This window comes from Poecilia reticulata, linkage group LG6 (genome assembly GCF_000633615.1).
Source record: "Poecilia reticulata strain Guanapo linkage group LG6, Guppy_female_1.0+MT, whole genome shotgun sequence".
Lineage (NCBI taxonomy): Eukaryota > Metazoa > Chordata > Actinopteri > Cyprinodontiformes > Poeciliidae > Poecilia > Poecilia reticulata.
Window position 1 is genome coordinate 4,175,704 of NC_024336.1, and position 6,841 is coordinate 4,182,544.

Consider the following 6,841-nt stretch of genomic DNA (forward strand, 5'->3'; position numbering starts at 1 on the left):
AAAACCCCACAGGTTGCGATAAAAACTCCAAGACAACCCAAATTGGGTATATTCAGGATTTAGCGGGAACACCAAGCTTCGCTGCTTTTTACTGATTGGCTGAGGGCGTAGACAGATGGAGCAGCGAAGAGAGAAGAAAAATGAAGGCGCAAAGTTTGAAACTCGTTCTCGCATCCACCTAAATAATGTGTACCGTGTTTCCCCGATAGTAAGACACCCCCGATTGTAAGACGTATCGGGGTTTCAGGGGGGTCGGCTAATATAAGCCGTTTACTTTCGGGAAACACGGGGGTATTGCCGCCTCCCTCTCATCTAGCTGCGCGCCGCCTCCTGCCCACGTCCACACCGTCTCCCTCTCCATACGTCACCGCGCCGTCCCCTGCACTTGTCACTGCCGCCTCCTGCTTAAAATACCATAATACAATACTGTTCAGGTTGTTAATAAATGTGAATTTTATGGTTAAAACAAAAAATTTGACAATTTTTTTCCAATATAAGACATACCCCGAAAGTAAGACATAGTGGGGCTTTTGGGGATAAAAAGAAAGTAAGACACTGTCTTACTTTCGGGGAAACACGGTAGTTGCGCCACTGGGTAGTTTGTATGTAATGAACAGCTCTACACGAGGTGTGAGACTATAGTGCTGTGTATGTTTTTCTTTTGGTTGTTCTGCCTAAGGTCAGTTGCTATTGGGTGATTACACTTTTCCTGAATTCTGATTGACTGAGGGGCGGGACTAACTAAAGTGACCGAGAGAGAAGAGAAAGACTCGATGGAGAGTGCTGGAACTTTGGTGAGCTTAGAAGAGCTCAAGTAAATAAAGAAAGTTTAGTGGCAGTATTTTTTGATATAGAATAAGCRTATGACATGATGTGGGTTGAGGGATTATTAATTCAATTACATAAATTGAGTATTAAAGGGAGAATATTTAAATGGATTAAAGACTTTTGAATAAATAGATAAATACAAGTTGGAATTGGAGAAGTTATCTCAGGAAAATATATTGTAGAAAATGGAACTCCACAGGGGAGTATTATAAATCCATTACTGTTTTCAATTATGATAAATGACGTATTTAAAGATATTGGAAAAGACCTGGGTTGTTCATTTTTGCAGATGATGGAGCTGTTTGGAAAAGAGGGAACAATTTTGATTTTATTGTAAAGAAATTACAAGAGGTTATTATTGAAATAGAGAAATGGGCGTTGCAATGGGGATTTAAGTTCTCAGTTGATAAAACGAAAGTAATGATATTAAAATTAAAATTATATAACCAAGAATTAGAACAGGTAAAATAACATTTTAGGGCTATGGTTTAATGAAAAGTTAAAATGGAATATACATATTCAAAAAATTGTTGATAAATGTAAGAAAATGTTGAATATTTTGAGATGCTTGGCTGGCAGTGACTGRGGAGCAGATACACAATCACTAAAACAGATATTTACACTGGAATGATAAGATCTAACATAGACTTTGGTTGTCTAGTTTATGGTTCAGCAGCTAAAACACATCTGGTTAAATTAGACATTATTCAACTTCAGGCACTAAGATTATTACTGGAGCATTCAAAACCACACCGACTGCAGCATTAGAAATAGAACTGGGAGAAATGCCGTTAGTGTCAGGGTCTGTGTTTTTTCCCCTTTTATTTCTTAGTTTGTTTTCTTTAGTTTTAGTTTTTATTTTTCACTTGTCTCTGGAACCGTTATTCCTCGTGACATCCACTAGATGTCACCCATGTGCTACCCCTGGATAGCGGCGAGGTTCAACCCGGGCGCACACCTGCAGCTTGTTTAGAAGGCGTGGGTCTTGGATATTAGCAGCAGCTCCGCTCCTTCTCATCGCCTGAGTGCTCACCGGAGAAAAGATGCTACAAGAACAGAAACCTACGCCGCTACTCCGGCCGCTAATTATCACTGTCCGCTCTCCATCGAGTCATACTCACACAAACYCAAGCTGATCACTCCACCCTTCTCAAGTAAGCATTCTCTGATTATTTCTGGACAACAGTCTCCTCGCAGTTTCTAACCTCGTGTCTYTCATCGGCAGTAAGACGACCTGGTCCTCCGTTCCAGTATTCTCCCCCTCTCCATTTTCCCCTGACTTCAATAAACCATAATTGTACTTTTATTCGTCTCTTCTGGTCGTGTTCTTGCATGTGGGTTCGGAAAATTAATATCGACATGACAGATTTAAGAACAAAATTATTGGTTAAATTTGCAAGGCAGTAACTTTGATCATCCAACTCTGGACATTTTAAATCCATGTTGGGGAAAAAGAAATGAGYTTTGGATGAACAATTGAAAAGAAAAATTTAAAATGAATAGTTTAGAAATTAGTCAAACACCAATATCAATTATACCACCCTGGATTCTACCAGAAGCAATAGTAGATATGTCAATAATGGAAAAGAAACAAGATAAATCATACATTGTAGATAGTTATTCAGTGCAATTAAATTTAAGTAATTATGTCATGAAGTGGGTTTGAGGTGTTGAGGAGAGATGCAGGCTGAACCCAGGTTGTAGTGAAAATGATGAATTTAATGATGAAAGCTCAAAACAGTCCAACACAGGCAGCACGGCAGAAAGTTTAGCGCACTGCTAATTGCCTGTAGCTACTGATACACAGAACTGAAAACGAGAGCTAACGCTAACCAGGACTTTACAGTTCAACTGGAGAGCAGAGACGTGAGACGACAACAACTGACATTAGACAGTGACAAAGATGAGGACCCGACAACAGTCAAACCCAACAGGTGGGTTTAAATACACTGGGAGGGTGATCAGGAAACGAGACACGCCTGGGAAACAATTAGGGAGCAGACAGGACAGACAGAGGGGAACAGGATCACAATAAACCCAGAAAAAACCCAAAATAAACACAGAAAACTCAAATCCTAACATTATCAATATCTTCAAATTCATAYAGATGCATCAAAAATAACTGAGAAAATAGGAATAGTGTTTGTAGTACCAGAATTCAATATAAAAATAGGAAAACGAATTACAGATGGATTATCAGTATACACAGGAGAAATGTTGGCAATATTAGCAATGGGTAGAAGACATAAAACCATTAAAAACAATATGTTCAGATTCAAGCTCTGCATTATTAAGTTTAAAATATAATCAGATAGTAGAATGAACGTTTTATTAGAAATATTTCATATTTCATTCAGAATACAAAACATGGGTTTAATAGTTATATTTGTGTGGGTTCCAGCGCATAYTGGAGTAGAAGGAAACGAGAGGGCAGATAAAATGGCAAAGAGGATAATTCAGAATCCTATTAGCTTTACAGTTAAAACAAGTAAATCTGAAGGAAAGAGTATTGTTAAAGATAAACTGAAGAAAGTATGGCAAAAAAGAAGGGATAAAGATAAAACAGGAAGATGGTTTTATAAAATTCAGAAGATTGTAGGAGAAAGAAATAGAAAGGAGGAAAGAGTAATAGCAAGGTTAAGATTTGGGCATACAAGACTTAATTATTCACTTTTTAAAATTCAAAAGCACAAAACTGGCAAATGTGATTACTGTGATAAATATAAAAATATAGAGCATCTTACATTAGAATGTCATATGAAAAAGAGAAGATRTATGAAGAGAGAGTTTGAAAGTATTAAAGAAAAGGTTAATTTATTAGATATTTTGAGGAAGAATTTGGGGAGTAAACATATGCAAATAATGATTCAATTTCTAAAGAAAACTAAATTATTTCATAGAATTTGATTATAGTAACTGTGTTTGTGAATGTGTGCATAATATAGAAGAATGGTATACAAAGTTGTGCATAAGCACGTATGTGTTTTTACGTGTGTATGTGTGAGTGTATGTTTAGGTAGAATTTATGATAGAATATATGTATATATAGATATGGATAAATATTTAGASCATCATGAGCCACACTCCATACCAGTAAGTGGCGGTAATGCAACTAACAGTTTGTTGCCAACCGCCAGTAAAACTGACAAGAAGAAGAAGAAGAACTTTGGTGAGCTGTTTTGGGGATAAAAACGTCTAAAAAGTGCAACAACTTAAATGCGCACTAGCGCCAAGGGACAGCTGAAGGACCAAGGGAGAAGCGTTTTGTGAGCTGGACTTTTTCCACACAGATTTTTATTGTGGCTTTATCTTGAGTAAGTGAATTCTGGTCCTTGGCTATCTCATGGATGAACGGAGCATAAGAAATAAATTCTACCTAAGTTCATAGATTCTGATTATGAAAGCCTCAGAAGATTCRCTAAGGCAGAGATAACCTTAGGAGGAAGGAATTGCTCTGTTAAAGTACCTATGAGTTAGTTATAGCAAAGCAGGTTGTTAGAGGCAATGAACAAGGAGGTGACTAATGACCAGGCCAGCACACAGAAACAAATTATTCACATCAGATGTAAGTCCTCAGTTCCTGATGGAACTGCAGAAATTGTCTGAAGACATTAATCAAGGCTCCTATAATACAAGTTTTAACCAAAAAAAAAATTACTTCAAAGTAATACATGACAAAACAAAATGAGATTTTAAAAAAATATCCTTTTGCTGAAAACAAACGTGTATTACAAAGGAAGTGGAAAAAGGATGATTTTCTGTGTGAGGAGGGAGGAATAAGATCATAGTTGAATGCTGGAATGCAAATGTAGCTCATTTTAGTAGGAAACTGGGACTGGAGCAGATGGAAAAGCTAGAGCTCACCGTTCCCACATGCAGCACTTCATCATGACATAAGGCTTAGCTGAACTCATGACATACTAATACTTTCCACTTGTTTACCTGAGATGTCAAAGGCATAAAGATGTTGCATGGCTGGAGGACTGTAGCCCTGTCTAAAAATGTGGCAGTATTGCACAACTTGCTGATAAACTTTTTCTCTATTTGTTTCCAGATCTCTTCGGTATGTTAGTTTTGACTCCAGRTTGCACGGAGGAACACACCAAAGGCCTTACTTATTTTTTTTAAAGAAAGCTGCTTTTGTCTTTGTTTGATAAACCCGACATTCTGTGATTCTCTTTTCCTTTAATAACTGAGAAATATAACAGTGTAAATACTCTTCTCTCATTTTATAGCTCTTATTAGAATAATTGAACATTGATATGGTAACAGTGTTGTGTGAGGTATTTCAAAGTGTCCAACTAGCTTGGAGGATATTTCTGGCCTTTTGTGTGGAAATGTCTATAGATGGGTATTTGAGGGTTTTACACTGTCATACCCCTTCAACTTGTCTATATTTTGTCACATTACAAGCATAAATATAAATTTTATGTGAAAGACCAACACAAAGTGTTATATAATTATACATGATTCAAAAAATGTTTTACAAATAAACTGAAAAGTGTGGTGTGTGGTATATTCAACRCCCTTTTTTCTTTGAGTGCAACCAGTTTCCTTCTTAAGTTACTTGACTGCTAATGACTAAATAGATAGGAACTATTCATAAAATGGAAGTTGGGGGACTTTAGAAGCTAAAGATTCGAATGTAATTCTGAAGAATTTGAAAACAATCTGAACCAGAACAGGTTAGCCGTATGATGCTCACATGGTTCAGTCCGATCAACAGCGTCTGTTATCCATTTCTCATGTTTTCACCCAACAGGTTTATCTGAATTATTCTGTGTTCTTCCAAGAAACTGGAGAATCTTACGGAACTCAGTCATGGAAATAACTTCAGTATTTAGCTATTACTTTCATGTTTGGTCCCAGCTGGGATCAATTCATCCATATGAGGAGATATTTTGGAGCAGTACAGGCCTAAGCTCCCTCAACAAAGGGAGAAAGGTAAAAGGCTGGACTGCTAACACTTTGCTGGTTGCAAACCTCAACCTATATTGTATTTTTACATATGAAAGTTGTTATTTTAATTTGGAGCTGGAAGGTAGAACTTCATTCCTTTTCCTCTAAGATGAGAAAGAAATCAGAAGTAGAATTTTTTTTGACACGAGATTTAGAAAATGAATGAATAAAATAAAACTTAAGCAATTATTCAAATAAGATTGCTGAATATTTTCGGATTATTTCCTACCTTTTCATGTTGATTAGTAGAAGTAGATGGTTTATTCTTTGTCAGTAGATTGTTTGATGGCTACAAAATTTGTCACACACTAATGTAGGACCCCTCAGATCCAGGTGTGTTTGTGTTCTGCAGGGTTTAGCTCACCTGGGTCAAATAACGAGGTCGTTTTCAGAGGATCCAATTGATTGTGGTATATTGAACCAGGCACACATCTAAGAGTTTCAGGTCAGTGGGCTTCAAGGCCTGGATTTGAGGACCCCTGCTCTACGGTTTTGTGGGACCACCTTTACATTTGATTACAGCACAAAATCGCTGTGGTATTGTTTCAATATGTCATTGACATGTCACACAATTTATATCCATTCAGGGCTACATTATAATTTTTCACCATTTTCTTGTATTTGCTATCCAGGGCTTAAAGAGCTCAGGCCGGGGGCCGGATTTCCGGCTTTTGACCAAACGGTCCGCCTCAACCAAACTGTAGTCTCCGGGCTTAAAGAGCTCCGTCTACAAAGATGTCTTCTGCCAATCAGAATTCTAGCTCCCGTGTTCTTGACCAATGACTGTAAAACGCTTTGTAGAAAAGAACAGTGGCGGAGCCAGAGGGGGGGCAAGGGGGGCCAGTGCCCCCCCTGTCATCTGATTGGCCCYCCTAGTGGCCCCCCCAGATTATTGACATGTAACCGCACCAGGTTATTCCTGTACATTATTTGGAATCATTCTAAGCCAACCTAATATCTAAAGAAGAAAAACAATAATAAATATATCAAAAGAAAATGTATAAAACTTTATATAAGTCCATGTGATGACATAAATAAATAGATTTTTATCAGG

General features: G+C 37.5%; 1 protein-coding gene and 1 long non-coding RNA gene across 5 annotated transcripts in view; one reads left to right on the plus strand and one right to left on the minus strand.

Annotated features, from left to right (window-relative positions):
* Window positions 1–6,841, minus strand: part of LOC103465763 (integrin alpha-11-like) — a 127,400-nt gene that overhangs the window by 103,980 nt on the left and 16,579 nt on the right. The window lies entirely within an intron of this gene.
* LOC103465762 (uncharacterized) lies at window positions 1,787–2,134 on the plus strand. The gene is made up of 2 exons (XR_533844.2): window positions 1,787–1,982; window positions 2,054–2,134. It is a non-coding gene; the product is annotated as an uncharacterized LOC103465762 (long non-coding RNA).